The sequence below is a fragment of the Triturus cristatus genome, chromosome 8, assembly GCF_964204655.1.
Source record: "Triturus cristatus chromosome 8, aTriCri1.1, whole genome shotgun sequence".
Taxonomy (NCBI): Eukaryota; Metazoa; Chordata; class Amphibia; order Caudata; family Salamandridae; genus Triturus; species Triturus cristatus.
Window position 1 is genome coordinate 406,408,607 of NC_140591.1, and position 17,783 is coordinate 406,426,389.

At 41.8% G+C, this 17,783-nt stretch overlaps 1 protein-coding gene across 3 annotated transcripts in view; it reads right to left on the reverse strand.

The window, feature by feature from the left end:
• Positions 1-17,783, reverse strand: part of FAM124A (family with sequence similarity 124 member A) — a 325,693-nt gene that overhangs the window by 142,089 nt on the left and 165,821 nt on the right. The window lies entirely within an intron of this gene.

The following is a 17,783-nucleotide window of genomic DNA, read 5'->3' on the forward strand; positions in this document are numbered from 1 at the left end:
CTAGAAAATGTAATTCTTGTAGTTTGCAGATGGGAGTTCCATGTACTTGCATTAGAAAAATGAAGACCCAAGTATGTAAAACTATCTACCTCTGCCAGTTTCTGTCCTTTAACCAAGTGAGTTCTCTTCTTCACTTTGCATTACCACACGCCTTCACAAACGTTTTCGTTAAATTTAGTCTCATATCCTTGGACTCCATAAATGTAGTAAAGACTCAAATATTTGCTGAAAGCAGTTTGCGGTCCAAGATAACAATACTGCATCATCAGCGTGCCAAAGGACTGGGACGAAACGTTTACCTATTTTGGGGGGCATGAGCAGCCAGTTGCTGTAAAGATGTGTCCACCCCATTAATATTTAACAAAAACAAATGTGGGGCAAGGACACAACCCTGGTGGATACCTCTCTTGATTCTAAAACCTGGAGTACACTCACCATTAACGTCATAGCATACATGGGCAGTCAAATGAATACACAGCTCTGTTAAGAAGGAGATTCGCGGCTGAACATCAAACTTAGACACACATTCCTAATCTGCTAAAGGCTAAGACACAGTTCAGAGATAATTAGCATTAAGCCCTTAGTAGGTGTCCACAAGCCCACACAATATTTGTAATAAAGGCAATAAACTGTGAATCTTAAATTCATTCAATTCCTTCAATCCAGTCTATTGGTTCTTTATGCATTAAGACTGCTGGCTCGGGCAGCCTTTACTCCGATGAAAAATACGTGTCTGTTATTATCACATGGGCAGATTAAGATGTGATGTTAGTACACACCAAACAGTTGGTTCGAAATTGTAATTCCTCTCAGGAATTATACCATATGGTCCTACAACCACAGAGAGAAGCTGCAAATTTGCAGCCCTGCCGCGATCATAAGCCAGTTTTATTATCAGTTCTACTGGGGGTAAAGAGTCGAGCTATCCGGTAAACTCTATTCATGACCCTCAAGCCTCTGTTATAATAACACTAAACTCAGGCCATTGGAGAATATGCAGGCTGCACATAACACTCAGGACATTTGGGTGTGGCTACTGGCAGCTTAATGTCCAAATTTGATGAGAGAAACAAGAATTCTAACCTCAAATTATACTTATCAAAAGCAATGCCATCGTAATGAATTACTCAAGTCCCACAACATTCCTACCATCAATATGTTCCTTCTACTGCTGGAATGTGGATGGTCTACATCAGGATCAGAAACTGTACACAAATGTGGGGTAGCTTAAGAAGTGCTTTAGAAAAAAAAGTTTCCCTGTTTCCTTTTTTGAAGGTTGTAAGCAGGAGTAATGTGATGCTCTGAAGGGACAAGCTGTAAATATCCTTATGAAATGTTGATATACAGGGTAGATAATTGGAGAAATATATTTGATGTAAATAACATGGGCATATCGTATAAGGAGATTAAATTGAGCCGTAACACATGTCAGCATGTATAAAACAAATCATAGAATTATGAGTTGTGTTAGTAGAATGTCATTGTAAATTTCATGTATAGTAGAATTATTTTAAGGTTTTTAAATACATATTTCTTTATACACTTGTTTGTACAGGGTATAACAATCAAATATACCACAAAGAAAACTGAACATAATGACTGTCTTGATACAGATGGAATAACCAGATACCCATCAAAAACGCGTCTACGCATTTCTATTCATTATCCCGAGGACAAGTTGGACCTGTACATACAAAATAGAGTATATGTATCAAGGCTAATCTTGCTAAAATTATTCCCAGGGAATTGTTGAGTTAAAAGACAAAGCATACTGTCTATCATGGTTCATCCTCCCTATTTTTTAGGGTTCTCTGTGGTAAAAGTGTCATAAGATGTTATGTTATGTTCTGATTTGATGAATTGTATTGTTTTTAATTATGCTGAAATGATGCATTGTGTTTTATTATAGGTCTTTTTATAATATTTGTGTTTTAATAATATTCACATGTACTAAAGAAATAAATTGACTTGTTTGCACTGCATTTTATAGTAGTATCATTGTTTGAGTGTTTCAGAGATTTTGAGTGAGATTTCTTTGAGTTTATCTATGTGTTTTATATGAATTAAGAATTCCACTATTGATAGGGGGTTCTTGTTGATTGAGTGAATCAAGGGATAATTTGTTTTTTCTACATCAGGGTCTCCAACCTTTTCTGTACTGAGAGCTACTTATGTTCAATGAAACGCATTGACAGCTACTAAAATTAGTAGTGCTGTATAATTTCAATTTTTTTTATATTCATAATCATTCAAACAAGCTAAAACTTTCTAATTTGATAAGCTGGGCTGCACACAGGTGAGCAACTCGGAGGTAGCTGGAGAGCTACAATAGCTCATGAGCTAATGTTGGAGACCCCTGGTCTACATATTACTCTAGTCTACTTAGCCTTGTTAAGCTTCTCATCTCCAATGAAGTGCTCTGTTTCCAAGAAACATGGCCATAGATAATCCTTGAATCCTGGACTACGCAGGATTCCATATGAGTGAATTTAAAAGAGCAAGACAGGGGCGAGCCTGCCTATGGCTTATCAACTTTTATTTCCAGCGCTTGACACTTATCAGTCACGCATCTCCAGGTTTGACATCTTATGTCTATTGTGTTTTTAATTGTAGGACAGCCCAAGTGGTGAAGAGATTCATCTTTTTGCTAATCAATTAGGCAACAAGCCATGTCACAATGTTAAAGCACAGCACCTCAAACTATATCAATTAATCTAACGGTATTCACAGCAAATTCCCATGAATTTTTGAATCCTGGAAAACATTGGTACCATGTCCACAATTATAGTTTTCAGAATCTTCATACAGCTTATGTATTTCAGATGAGGAAAGATTGTACAGGCGCTGACCTGGTTAATTTCATAAATAGCTTAAATCTAAGAGCTCTGAATGGAAGATTTGCAAATAATATCCCAACCAGACCAACTCCTGCACCTGACACTTGCTTGTTAATTCTAGACTACACCTTTGTGTCTGTGCAGTTGTTTTCAAACATTACATTTTTTATCATGAATAGACTTCAGAGTGATACCTTTCTGCCTGTCATTTTTCTAGATTACATGGTCAGGAAAAGGACTTTGTACACACACGTAAGAGCATCGCTAGGTTTCCTGCAGTATCAGTGGGTCTACCAGATACAGCGCTTTATGACTTGGAAATTGGGTCCTTCAACCCAAGTTGTGTTTTTTATAATCTATCCGATCCCACCTCTGATGAGCTACCCAACAATTTTGGCGATTCTACCTCTGATGAGGAACGTTCTGGAACTACTACAGATCTCACTGGTAAAATTCCTATCTATCATGTCTCCTATGAGTCGTCGCATCACTGGTAGCGCCTGTAAACATCTCAAAGTAAAATAGTACTCTATGTTTCTCAAGCAAAGAAAAAAGAAAACTTTAAAGAGGGCATTAGGTTGCTTACATATTGCTCAGATAAACAAATAGCCTTCAATTGAAGCAGGATGCTGAGAAAAGACAATAAATTAGTGATATGGAAAGCTAAAACACTGCATAATAAATTCTTATGGGTGTAAAATTCATAACATAGCCAAGCCAAAAAAATCTAAAATGTTTTGGGAGCTTTTTAATGCTTTAGACACCTAGGGAGATTCTAGACGTTTATGTGCCGTAAGCTCATGTGCATGGAAAAGTTAAATATATTGGGCCCGATTCACAGAACAAACTTAAGACAAAATCCTAAACTTAGTACCATTTTGGTATTCACAGAATGCACTTACTACTTCTGGTATTCACAGAATGAACTTACTACTTTTGCGATTCACAGAATAAACTTACTACTTTTGCTATTCACAGAATGGATTTACGACTACTAACTTTACGTCCGCACTCGGGCCGGAAATTCCGGCCCGGAGGCGGAGCTTCCGGCCCAGAGGCGGAGCTTCCGGCCCAGAGGTGGAGATTTTGGCCATGGCTAAATCTCCGCCACTGGCCGGAATCCCCACCTCTGGGCCGGAAGCTCCGCCTCCGGCCCGGAAGCTCCGCCTCCGGCCCGGAAGCCCCGCCTCCGGGCCGGAATTTCCAGCCCGAGTGCGGACGTAAAGTTAGTAGTCGTAAATCCATTCTGTGAATAGCAAAAGTAGTAAGTTTATTCTGTGAATCGCAAAAGTAGTAAGTTCATTCTGTGAATACCAGAAGTAGTAAGTGCATTCTGTGAATACCAAAATGGTACTAAGTTTAGGATTTTGTCTTAAGTTTGTTCTGTGAATCGGGCCCCCAGTCTTTATGCAGACAACGTGGTGAGCAATTTTATATTCAATTAGTTAATGAACAGCCCGTTAACAAACAGGTTACTCCACAAATCATTCCTAAGATAAAGTTTTGGGGCTCCTGGTTCCAATGCCCCCTTGCAATTTTTGAACAAGTCAGATGTTTTTTATTACTTTTCACACATTGCATTTAAAATACTTCTATTCCTGAATTCTGGGGAGTATCAATCCTGAATCCGGTGTACATGAAAGGCCCTTTAAACTCCCCAAGCAGCTACAGATGAATTGCCCTCTTCGACTTGGAGGCAAAGTACTACACACAATACTCTTGGCTGATTTCAACTCTTGAATTGATGATAATTAATATTTTGCCATTTCCCAAACAGACTTTCGAACTAATTCTGTGACCACCTACTTTCTAGCTCTCTCCATAATATCCCAAAAATATACATGCACAGGCTAGATATGCTATTCACACATTTTCCATTACAGAAGTCTCGAAACAAACATTCTGCGGCTGGGTGTTCGGAGCACCAAAGCACCAATCAGTCCAGTTACGTACCGACAATGAAAAAATGACTGTCTAGGCAGAGACACTCTTGATTCCATTGTTGGACTTTGTATGTGTCAAGGACAAAATGTCATTGATCACCAGTAGAATCAGTTTTATGTATTTTTGCCTTTTTATGTGTTTTTTAGATGTGTAGGATGGCATGTCATTGATTACCAGTAGAATCAGAATTATGTTTATTTGACTTTTTATGTGTTTTTTATGTGTCAAGGACAACATGTAATTGATTACCAGTAGAATCAATTCGCAAAGCCTTTCTGAATTAGGATGACATGCTGTGCCTAGTCTTTTAGCAGAGACCTTAGCAAATGTTTCACTTCATGAGACTGTTCAGCTACATAAACATAAGCCTCTAAGACGTGCTGTGATTTGGCACACCGTTCTGTAACCAAATATAACCACAGAAAGTTTGCTGAAGCTTAACAGCAACACAATGAGTCATTGCAGAGCACAAACAGATGCAGGGTCGGCTTTGCTTGCTTCCCTCTCTTGCAGCTTTGCTCTAACTTTCTTTAAAGCTTAAAGGATTGCTGCTCAGGCGCTCACTTCCACTGGCCCTCTGCTGACCCCACGCTTACAGGTTTATCCTGTGATTTGCCATGATTTCACACATATACAAACTACCTGTTACTCATGAAGACCACATGCAAACTGTCTCTAGAGTGGGCAATATCGAAATAGTCCTTCTCGAAAAATACACTCTCATTTCTCAATACTATGGCCCTTTCTCTATCCTCTCCATTGCAATACATAAAAGAGCACAGTGTATCCTGGTTGTGCAAATTAGCTCTAGTTTTGTCTTTGGCCATGCCAAAGGGCGCATCGTCAAAATCAGTGGCGTTGCTAGGAGTGGGTCGGTGGGGAGCACGGCCTGCTCTCGGCGGCATTCTTTTTTGGGGTGGCAGAGGTGAGCAAGTCGTCTGTCGACCACCACCTCTCCCCCCCAGGAAGTCATCTGCAGACCCCCAGCACCTGCTCTTACCTGCAGTGGGTGGCAAACTCAGGGATTGGCCCGTGCGGCAATAGGTCTAGCTACGCCATTGGTCAAAATGGCCAAAATTGTAAACTAAATGATTGAGTGTGTATGGTTAAAATGTAAGTTGTAATCAGACAGATTGAGGTGTAGGAAATTCAGAGAAACATATAAAACATTTATTGTGGATGCAAAATGGACAGAATTCAGGCAAGATTTAAGATGCTGCTTTGTTTTTTGTCCAAATGAGTAAAAAGCAAATCTACAAAACAGCTTATTCACCCAGAAGTTTGCTATTCACTTCTCGTGGGCATCCAGCTCTAACTCTACCCCAGATTTCAGTGTGCTTACTATCATTTTCATAACCTGTGAAGTGCTTGGACCAAAAAAGGAAACCACTCAAAAAGTGGTTTCCTTTTTTCTATTTATGGTGAGTGATTAAACATCGCACACCATAAATACCAAATTTCATATAACAAATTACCTATCCTGTTTGTGCTTATTGTAATAGGCCCAAACCACTCACAACCTAAACAATGTGACAGATACTTTAGAACAATGTAAAGTCAGCTATAGAATTAATCAAATAGTACTTACCTTTTTTAGACCGGGGAACAGCAGCAAGACTCTGTCGAGGGTTCGCCTCTCACGAGTCATGCTGCTGTGGAAATATGGATTTTTCTGGTCAGTTATGTCCCCTATCTTGGACCCCAACGGTTCTATGTGCATGTTACAAGTACATGTATGTTTCCTCCAGTTCCAGTTATGAAGACACAAATACATGTGCGTCCACCGTCAACATGTCCTCTGTCAGATCCGCCATGAATAGGCCGGATATTCCATTCCTAAATATGAAAGGCCACCGGCTTTATATGGTTCACTTATGCCATTTTACACTCCAGGCAAGTAGGCCCTGATTCTGTCATCAAACTCTTCTTGCCTTCTGCCTCTGAAAACTCCAGTCTGAGCCTGCATCTGTGACCATGAACTTTGTCTCATTCTCTGCGCGGCTCACAAAGCCTGACATCAGCCTATTCTCTGCCAAGAACTGTATTTCACCTTCGAGTTATCTGCTCCCCCCTCAGCCGATGCATTCCTGCCTAGTAGTTTAAGTAAACATTCTTCCAGTTACCAAGCAAAAGGCCCGGCTTCTCTGTCCTCATGCAAGTAACTCATAGCCCTGTTACCATGGAATATTCCTACCCCCTCGCATTTAGTGTAGACCCTTAGACGCTTGTACACGCACACACAGTCAGTATAGAATAGATTCTGTCCGAGAGTCCTTCTTTTGTGGATAACATAGTTCTTTAAACATAGGATGTTAGATATGATTTGGGATTAGGTTGACTTGACCCCCCAGACTTCTTGTCTCCACATGTAGAGCTAAATGTCAAGTCCCCTTCACCCCCTAGTTACACGTCAATTACACGTCATGTTGCTGCGCGCGCATCTATGCCAAGTATTATCTTATAGATCCACCTATATGTGACATCATAACCAATTACGTTCCTTTTTACTCCTTATTACACCCATTTTTGGTTACGCAGATAAATCGTCATTTTCCTTATCAATTGTTACGCCTACTGCATTCGCCTCATTGTAATGTATGATCTATAAAAGTCATTTCATGTCAATAATGTATGTACTTCACTTCCTGAACCCCCGTGGTGATGGAACTTGGAGCAACCGATTATAATCGATCACTGGAATAAAGCCCATTCCGAACCTCTAATACCACGGATTCTGCCTCTCATTTTACTGAGCTATTTTATTATGTTTCTGTATCAAATTAAGTCCAGGTAAAGGAATTTTATTTACCACATGAATGGCGCCCGAACAGGGACACTTTCTCATCTCACGCGCCGGCGGTGAGTTGCAGGCCCGGTCTCCTGCCACAGCTGGACGGACAATAACGCGTACCAGCAGGATTTCCTGTATCTCCCTCCGGTCAAGTGGGGGCGACTGAGGCTGCGATCAACACCCAGACGAGGCGGTGAGAAGTGCGAAGTATCCCGACCAGAGCCTAGCTGAGAGAGCAAGATCCGAGGTATACAGAGACCCACCAGTTCGAAGTCAAGTCCAGTTTCCGACGAGTCGAGTCGAGTCCAGTCCGGCCCAAGTCCGGTTTCCGAGGCCTTCCGTTTCCGAAGCTACCCGGTGAGTACCATTACTGGGGAGGCATTTCTGACGTGCACATAGGTTGTGCCGGTCAAGACGGGTTTGGGTACACAAATCCGGTCTGCACTGTTTTAGCAGTGTATCTGTACTGTTTAGCAGTATATCAAGTATTTCCGAAGTATCTAGTTATTGTCAAGAATTATGCTTGGTGATTAGTTATGCAGACGATCATCATTGTTATTTCAGTTAAAGGTTTAATGTTTAATGTTTAATGTGTTTAAAAACGTCCTGCATATTGTGGTATGAATGGTTGTTCATTATTGTGCTTTTGTATTAAATGTGTTCAAGATTAAGTATCGGATCAGTTGCCAATATGCCGCTCTTTTCGAAATTAAGACAGATCACTACTAGAAAAGGGGTTCTCGAAGAAGCCGTCCCTATTCCTCCTAGGGATACTCCAGGGCACTTCATGTATCACAAACATGGCTTAGACGCTATATTATTTCTTGATTTATGGGTAGACTACACCAAGGGATTACCAGAAAGTCAGAGGTGGCCCGCAGCGGGAACCTGGGATGCGGAGTGCATCATGAAAGTCGAGGAAGAGTTATGGAAAAGGAAGGTCAGACAGTCACAGAAAGACGCCGTTGAATTATGGCGTAAAGAATCTCATAGACGTACAGAAAAAGCACGTAGACAGGAAGAGAGGAGTAAAGAGAATTCCAATAAAGTTCAAGAGAATCCATTAATTGAGGAAGGTATCCGAGTGAAATCAGAACAAGTAGATAGGCAAAGAAATGCCCTTATGAATGGTATGTATCCCCTCCTGGCCGAAGGATTACCTAAGGCTACTTCAGAAAAACCGAAAGACTTGCCGCCCCCATTATTCCCAATAAAGGTACATCCTAAGGGGCATCCTAGAACCGCAGAAGATGTTTTTCTTTCCTCATATTTAGATGACGCAGCTCCCGAGTATGCTAATTCCGCCCCACATAGACCGCATACCAGGGAGATCCAACGCCAAGATCCAGTACCCGTATCCCTACAGCAACAAATCGAGTCACAAGTTCCGGCAAGCACATCTGTTTCTGCATCCGCTCCTACAGCTACTTCTATAGCTGTGTCACGTTCGACGAATCCTTTCACACCCGACACCCCAGATGGGGCCACGGGAGGTGCTACCAATATTTTTTCTACGCCACCCAGAATGAATAAACTTACTTTTCAAGAGTCAGCACATTCACGTACACCCAAACTCATAAGTGCCCGTACGCTGAAGGAACTTCTTATAGATTGCAGATATGACCCTGTGCCCGGTAAAGAGGACGAAATGACCCTGGCATCATTGCGTATCAGACGAGCCGCAGTGTATTTAGGGAAGTTACCAGGAATGACTGCGCATCTAGATAAAATATATCATTTTGTCCAAACAGGGCGAGATCCAGAATGTATTAACAGAGCTATGGAATACCAGAAAGTAGAGATACAGGGGGAACTGTTACGTTTCCTCATAAATTGTGTGATCAGAAATCAAGACCGACCGGGGGTAGATCCGGAAGCAATGCAAATTCTTACCAGATGGAGCCAGAATATATCAGAAGGTAGACATGATAAACAAAATTGTATAATAGCCATGTGCCGAAAGATCCGTAAAGAAATAGAACGCCTACACGAAGAAAGATTAGAGGTAGACGAGTTCGAACAAAGCGAGGAAGAAGGGTCAGGACTGCCCGCGAGACAGTCGGACACCATAGCCTATGTAGGTAGAGGAAGATCTTGTAATAGTAATAGATGTCTTATTGACCCGATACGTCCGATATGTCCAGATAATAACAGGAATTTCCAAATACCTATAATTAATATAAGGTCTAACGAGCATTCGTTCCAAACCGCCGACAAACTACTCCGAGAACGAAGGGGTTATCATTTTCTCGATTCTATGGATGAACAAGATTTAGCCAGGGCAGCTGTCCATTGGGTGGACAGTCCCGGAAAATATAGTGATGATACAGTAGCACGCACATTTTTGAATCTCACCCCAGATGAACAGAGGTTAGCTGGGATTTATATGATTCAACAACTCATTATACTATATCGGAGTCAGCATTCGGACCCTGGTCCCTTACCTGATATATTGACTGAATTGCTTATGAATAAATGGAGAGGTGCAGGTACTAAATTAATTAAAGAAATTCTAGAATCAAGAAAGCAATATATTCTTTTTGTATGTTCAGACCGTGTCTCATTACCCGTCAAGGAAAGAACCACGTATTACATGGATAGACAGAATCCCTTACGAGAAGTGCACCCAATAAAGGGCGAGGACAACGAGTTTAAGCGCGTATTTGTATATACGCCCATATCAAAAATAGAATTGTTAGAAATGAAGAAAGTGGTACCCAGTCATGACAAAGATCCAGCGGGTTTTCACCGAGAAATTAAAGACATGTTACTCATGGGAGAGTATACCTATCCCGACATTATGACAATATTAAAGGTATTGATGCCTGCTGGTATTTATGAGAAACTCAAGGAAAAAGAGTGGGAGGTAGGAGACCAAAAGATAGAATGGTCAGTGTTAGAAGCGGAAGAAAAGGCCCGAACTGCAGGAGCAGGACTTGGGGATAAAACTAAAGCACTACCAAGTTTACTAGTACAGGTACTGCCACGTTTATTAACTACGAAAAAGGAAGATTGGGGTACAATTTCAGCCTGTAAACAGAAGCAAGATGAAGACACTAGTGATTACTATGCCCGATTTGAAAAATGTTTTGGTATAAATAGTGGCATAAAAGCAAGTAGCGAATCATACCCACATCTGTTCGTAACAAAATTAGTAGAAAATGCCCTGCCCCAAGTAAAGAATAGAGTATTAAAATTCGAGAGTACCTGGCAAGGTAACACTCCATCACAAATGTTACAAATGTTACAGTACCATCACAATAGAATTAGAGAGGAACAAGAACATGAACACAGAAGCATGAAAGACACGAAAATGAAAATGCTAGTTTCTCAGACAGTCCCAGCTGAAGGACATAAAAAGGGTATGACACATTCCGGTGATTCAGCCGGACCTGTAAAAGGGACATGCAATTATTGCAAAAAGCCAGGTCATTACGTACACGATTGTCCAGTTTTGAAACATAATATCAGCATAGGTAAAACACAAGAAAGACTACGGCCACTTAGACAAGATCAGAATGAACAAGGAGCTCCGCAGCATGCACAGGCCATGCCAGCCGCACAACAGTCTATACAGTTTGTGCCAGCTGCACCACCGTTGCCTGTTGCTGCCACACAGACAACAACACGACAAATGTATCAGACCGCACAGTATGAATATCCTGAGTACCAGCGTTACGCATGAAAAAGCCTAGAGAGGGAAGTTGACTTACCCCTTATTGAAATCCCAGTAGACCAAGAAGGACCTTATATACATAGTGAATTATTAGGCCAAGACAGAAAATTTTTACTCGATACAGGGGCAAGTCGAACGACCATAAAACGTAGTGAAGTTCCAGGGGCACCCCTCTCAGGCTCACAGAATATTTCCCTTGGTTTTTCAGGAAAGCCTATTGTTAATGAAGTGTCACAGCCTCTCCCACTTACGATAGGACCTCTGACCCGAACTACAGATTTATTGCTTACTAAATCATGTCCAGAAAACTTGTTAGGAATAAAAACACTGAAAGCTCTAGGAGCCATAATATGTTGTTCTCCGGAAGGAGTAAGGTTGTTTTTACGTGATTTTAAAGGTCACTATGTGTCTAGAGACATGGATCCCCGACTGCAGACTTTACCTACACATCTATGGGCACAAGGCCCTACTGATGTTGGTTGCATGAATATTACACCATATCGAGTCACATTAAAGGCAGGAGTGGTGCTACCACGAATGCGACAATACAAGTTACCACCAGATGCTGTAGTGGCTTTACTACAAATCATTGACGAACTTATTACCCAAGGAGTGGTTGTGGAAACCGACTCCAATGTATGTAATTCACCGATAATTCCGATTCTTAAACGAACAGATCCAAAGGCCCCGCCAGTCTATCGATTGGTTATTGATCTGCGCGAGTTAAACAAATGCATTGTGCCACAATTCCCTGTGGTCCCAGATATCTCGTCATTACTGACAGCCATTGATTCCGAAGCAACATTCTTTACTGTAATTGATCTCAAGAATGCTTTTTTCAGCGTCCCAATAGATCCGGAGAGCCAATATTTGTTCGGATTTAGTTTAAATGGACATAGCTTTAAATTCTCACGCGCACCTCAAGGATTTACAGAAAGCCCCAGCATCTATAGCCAAGCACTGAAACGAGAACTAGATAGTATCCACATGCCAGTTAACACTGCTCTGCTTCAATACGTCGATGATCTGTTGATCACCGCGAGAAGTGAACCGGAATGTGAGAAAGCATCACTGACAGTTTTACAATTTCTAGCCGAAAAGGGGCATAAGGTGTCCCCTTCTAAGCTGCAATTCTGTGTCCAGCGAGTTATTTATCTTGGACACTCGCTGTCCAAGGAGGGAAGGCAGCTTACACCCGACCGCATTCAATTAATAGCTAACATGCCAATACCCAAGACACAAAAGGAGGTGCGGGCTTTCATAGGCCTCACTTCATACTGTAGACAGTGGATCCCGCAATACGCATTTCTAGCAAAACCACTCATTCAGTTGACAACACAGGAGGCAGCCACATCGACTGTTCTCCCTTGGACCCAGGAACATACACAAGCTTTTGAAAGCCTAAAGAAAGCTTTATGTCAAGCACCTGTTTTAGCAACGCCATGTTACAGAAAACAGTTTACACTCTTTGTTACAGAACGCGAAGGTACTGCTTTGTCAGTACTCACACAGGAACAAGCAGGAGCACACAAACCATGTGCTTATTTTTCTAGTACATTAGATCCTGTAGCTCAGGCTTTGCCTGCATGCCTAAAATCAGTGGCAGCGACAGCTTTAGCAATCAGACAAAGCGATGCCATAGTGTTAGGACATCCATTGACAGTTCAAGTACCACATGCAGTAGAGGTTCTTGTAAATAGAACGCAAACACAACACTTGACTATAGCGCGACTTACAGGGTACGAACTTACATTGTTTCAGCCACATATAGAAATCAGACGCTGTAACACATTGAATCCTGCCACACTTTTGCCAGTAACCGGAACAGACCCACTAGCTCATGACTGTATTGAAGTTATTACTATAACGACAAAACCCAGACAAGACTTAACCGATGTCCCATTGTCTGATCCAGACCTGACGTTGTATGTAGATGGTTCATGTATGAGAACAAGTACAGGAGAGTTAGTGGCTGCTTACGCAGTCACAACAGACACTGAAATCATTGAAACAAATCGCATAAATATCTTGTCAGCTCAAGCCGCAGAGCTCATCGCTCTGACACAAGCCTGTATTCAAGCCACGAATAAAAAAGTCAACATATACACTGATTCACGTTATGCATTCGGAGTTGTACATGACTTCGGCGTGCTGTGGCGAGAGAGAGGTTATTTAACTTCCCACGGTGCCCACATTCAGCACGGACCCCTCATTCATGCCTTATTAGATGCAATACATCGACCCACTGCAATATCAATTATGAAATGTAAGGCTCATACGAAGGTTACTGATATCATTTCTCAAGGCAATGATCTAGCCGACAGAACAGCTAAACAGACTGCTCAAACCCAAACATCCGACATGACAAAGACAATAGTCCCGATGCCGACACATTGTATGACAGTTAAAGATCCTACTCTTGACGTAATTGACATACAGACACATGCTACACCAGACGAAATAAAGAAATGGACTGAATTAGGAGGGATCCAAACGGATCAAGGATGGATGATGAAGGAAAAGTCTGTATGGTTCCTTCCTGATTCAATGGTCCAAGTTATAATTAACACCATACATAGTCCAGCACATCTAGGAGAAAAAGCTATGCTAGACAGCATTCAACACATTTGGTTCAATAAACATTTGCGAGCAGCAGCCAAACAAAAGGTCCGTACCTGTATGATCTGTTGTCAGTTTAACCCAGGAAAAAGCGTTCCCGTAGAACAGGGTGGATTTCATCCTCCTGATCACCCTTTTGAAGTGCTCCAGATGGATTATATCCAGATGGAACGATGTCGAGGATTCAAATATGTTCTCGTAGTTGTCTGCGCTCTGTCCCGTTGGACGGAGGCATACCCGGTTTCAGATTACACTGCCCCGACTACTGCCAAACAGTTGGTTCGAGAATTCTTCCCACGATACGGTTTACCACGTGTTGTCTACTCAGATAACGGCCAGCCGTTCTCATCCGAATTAATGAAACATGTTTCACTTCTGTTAGGATATCAGTGGAAATTCCACTGTGTCCGACACCCCGAGGCAGCAGGTCTCGTAGAAAGACATAATCAGATACTGAAAATCAGATTGTCCAAAATATGCAGAGAGAAAGGTGTCGACTGGATAGTAGCGTTACCAGTTGCACTCTTTTACATGAGAATGGTAGCACACTCTCGAACAGGGCTATCCCCGTATGAGGTGATCTTCGGCAGACCACCAAATATGTGGGGGACGCCTATACCACGCAAAATAACTGATGTTGACTGTAATATGCTGACAGATTACTTGGCTTCCTTGATGTCTGCACTACAATCTTGTCGTTCACAGGTAGCTGCAGCCTTTCCCGACAACACTGAGGTGAAACCCCATGACGTAGTTCCGGGTGATCTCGTATTTGTGAGAAATTTCGACCGAAAGACTCAGCTGGAGCCCAGGTGGAAGACACCCAAGTTGGTTCTGCTCACTACAAGGACAGCCGTGAAGATCGAGGGCCGCAAGGGCTGGATTCATTCAAGTCATATCAAGAAATTTCATGGACTATCCTCGGATATAGACATTGTGCCCTGCACTCCCTCACAGACTGATTCAAAACTTCCTTTGGTTGAAAAGACTAAAACCGAACTCTATAAAGTAAAATTGAGGCCTAGAACGTCAGACAATTTGATTGTTTAAGTCCTCTCCAAGGTGAAGCGGTTGAATTTGTCTCTGACATGTATCCTCTAGACCTGAATCATGGACAGTCGCGGAAAATGTTGAAACGACAGGCGTATTGTAAATCACTGCGTAGCCATTGCATAGTGACATTAATAATCTTGTTTTCCTTAAGTCTTTTAATAATTACTGCAAGTATATTGTTGCACATATATTACCCTATTGCCAGAAACGTTTACAATGTTACCGCAGAACATTCTTTTAGTGACCTACCGCCGCATGAATTGTCTTATAGACTTGCGCTGCGCAATAACACTTTCATTAGTATGTTACATCATTCCCATCAGACTAGTAATGCCACCAATTGTTGGGTGTGTGGTCGGCTCCCTCCCTATCAGAATTATGAAGGAGTCCTGCCATTCTTTCCACACCCATTTACACATAATGGCTCCTGTGGAGCATGGTTTAGTTTAATCAATTCCATAGACTCAGATACAGCCGTTTACCAAGACCAGTGGGTATGGGGAAATCTGAACCTAGTTTTATTCAAAGTCTGTTACCCTGACAAGGAGGGTCGCCCCAAAGGAACAGGAACTGATCTAGAAAATGAAGTATATGGATTAGGTAACTTTACTCCTAATCTCATGGTCCTAAATGTCGAATCCGAAGTTGAACTAGTCTTACCCACCATGTCAGTATTCCCAGCGAAGGGTGAATTGTGTGTAAGAAAGGTTGGTTCCATACATATGGGCCATAGTAAATGCACTACTATAGTAGAATTCAGTGATCAAGGCAAATCTTCATTTAGAGCTTATCGCCACTCCTACTTTATATGTGGTCAGACTGCATATATGCGTCTGCCTCTAGATTGGGATGGTACCTGCTACATTGCATTCCTTTTGCCACCTGTTTTCCTAGCTCCTCCTGGTTATTACAGAAATATTCATTTAGTACACAACAGAGAGCGGAGAGATCTCCCAATTGTCGATTACACTGAAACAGCATGGGAAAAATACACAGATTTCAATAAAGGCATCTTTCCTTATATAGGTACTGTTACTAATAGTAAACTGATACGTAGATTAACTAGAACCCTTGAAGCAGTAGTGAATGAAACTATTTCCGCCCTAGGCAATTTAACAGAAGAGCAGTCTGCTATGCGGATTGTTGTGCTTCAAAATCGTCTTGTCCTTGACGTCATCCTGGCTGATAGGGGCGGAGCTTGTAGGGTCATCGGATCAAGCTGCTGCGTATTCATACCAGAAAATTCGCCATCAGTATATAAAGCCATAACTCGCCTTCATAAGATTGTAAACCAGATACACCAGAACCCAGGCACTTGGACTTGGTCCAGTTGGTTTTGGAGTGTGATATCAGCCTGGGGATGGAGAGTTCTATCCTTCCTAGGTATTGGCCTTCTCATACTATTCAGTTGCTGTCTATGTCTACAATGTGGACCAGCGATCTGTGGTCTGTGTGCCACATCGTGTATTCCACCACCAAGATTTCATTCGTCACGGAAGAAGAAAGAAGAACAAATGATGTTATATGAACAGATCAATGGATTGATGAAGATTGATATCTCTTAACGGGCAAGTAGGGGACAAGGAGGGAATGTGGAAATATGGATTTTTCTGGTCAGTTATGTCCCCTATCTTGGACCCCAACGGTTCTATGTGCATGTTACAAGTACATGTATGTTTCCTCCAGTTCCAGTTATGAAGACACAAATACATGTGCGTCCACCGTCAACATGTCCTCTGTCAGATCCGCCATGAATAGGCCGGATATTCCATTCCTAAATATGAAAGGCCACCGGCTTTATATGGTTCACTTATGCCATTTTACAGTCCAGGCAAGTAGGCCCTGATTCTGTCATCAAACTCTTCTTGCCTTCTGCCTCTGAAAACTCCAGTCTGAGCCTGCATCTGTGACCATGAACTTTGTCTCATTCTCTGCGCGGCTCACAAAGCCTGACATCAGCCTATTCTCTGCCAAGAACTGTATTTCACCTTCGAGTTATCTGCTCCCCCCTCAGCCGATGCATTCCTGCCTAGTAGTTTAAGTAAACATTCTTCCAGTTACCAAGCAAAAGGCCCGGCTTCTCTGTCCTCATGCAAGTAACTCATAGCCCTGTTACCATGGAATATTCCTACCCCCTCGCATTTAGTGTAGACCCTTAGACGCTTGTACACGCACACACAGTCAGTATAGAATAGATTCTGTCCGAGAGTCCTTCTTTTGTGGATAACATAGTTCTTTAAACATAGGATGTTAGATATGATTTGGGATTAGGTTGACTTGACCCCCCAGACTTCTTGTCTCCACATGTAGAGCTAAATGTCAAGTCCCCTTCACCCCCTAGTTACACGTCAATTACACGTCATGTTGCTGCGCGCGCATCTATGCCAAGTATTATCTTATAGATCCACCTATATGTGACATCATAACCAATTACGTTCCTTTTTACTCCTTATTACACCCATTTTTGGTTACGCAGATAAATCGTCATTTTCCTTATCAATTGTTACGCCTACTGCATTCGCCTCATTGTAATGTATGATCTATAAAAGTCATTTCATGTCAATAATGTATGTACTTCACTTCCTGAACCCCCGTGGTGATGGAACTTGGAGCAACCGATTATAATCGATCACTGGAATAAAGCCCATTCCGAACCTCTAATACCACGGATTCTGCCTCTCATTTTACTGAGCTATTTTATTATGTTTCTGTATCAAATTAAGTCCAGGTAAAGGAATTTTATTTACCACACTGCTCCTCCTCACGCTTAACAGTGGTAAAAAATAGCACATTACTCTCTGTGCATCTATATTTCATATATGAGATTTAATGAAATTATTTCAAGCATTCTATCCATCACCTT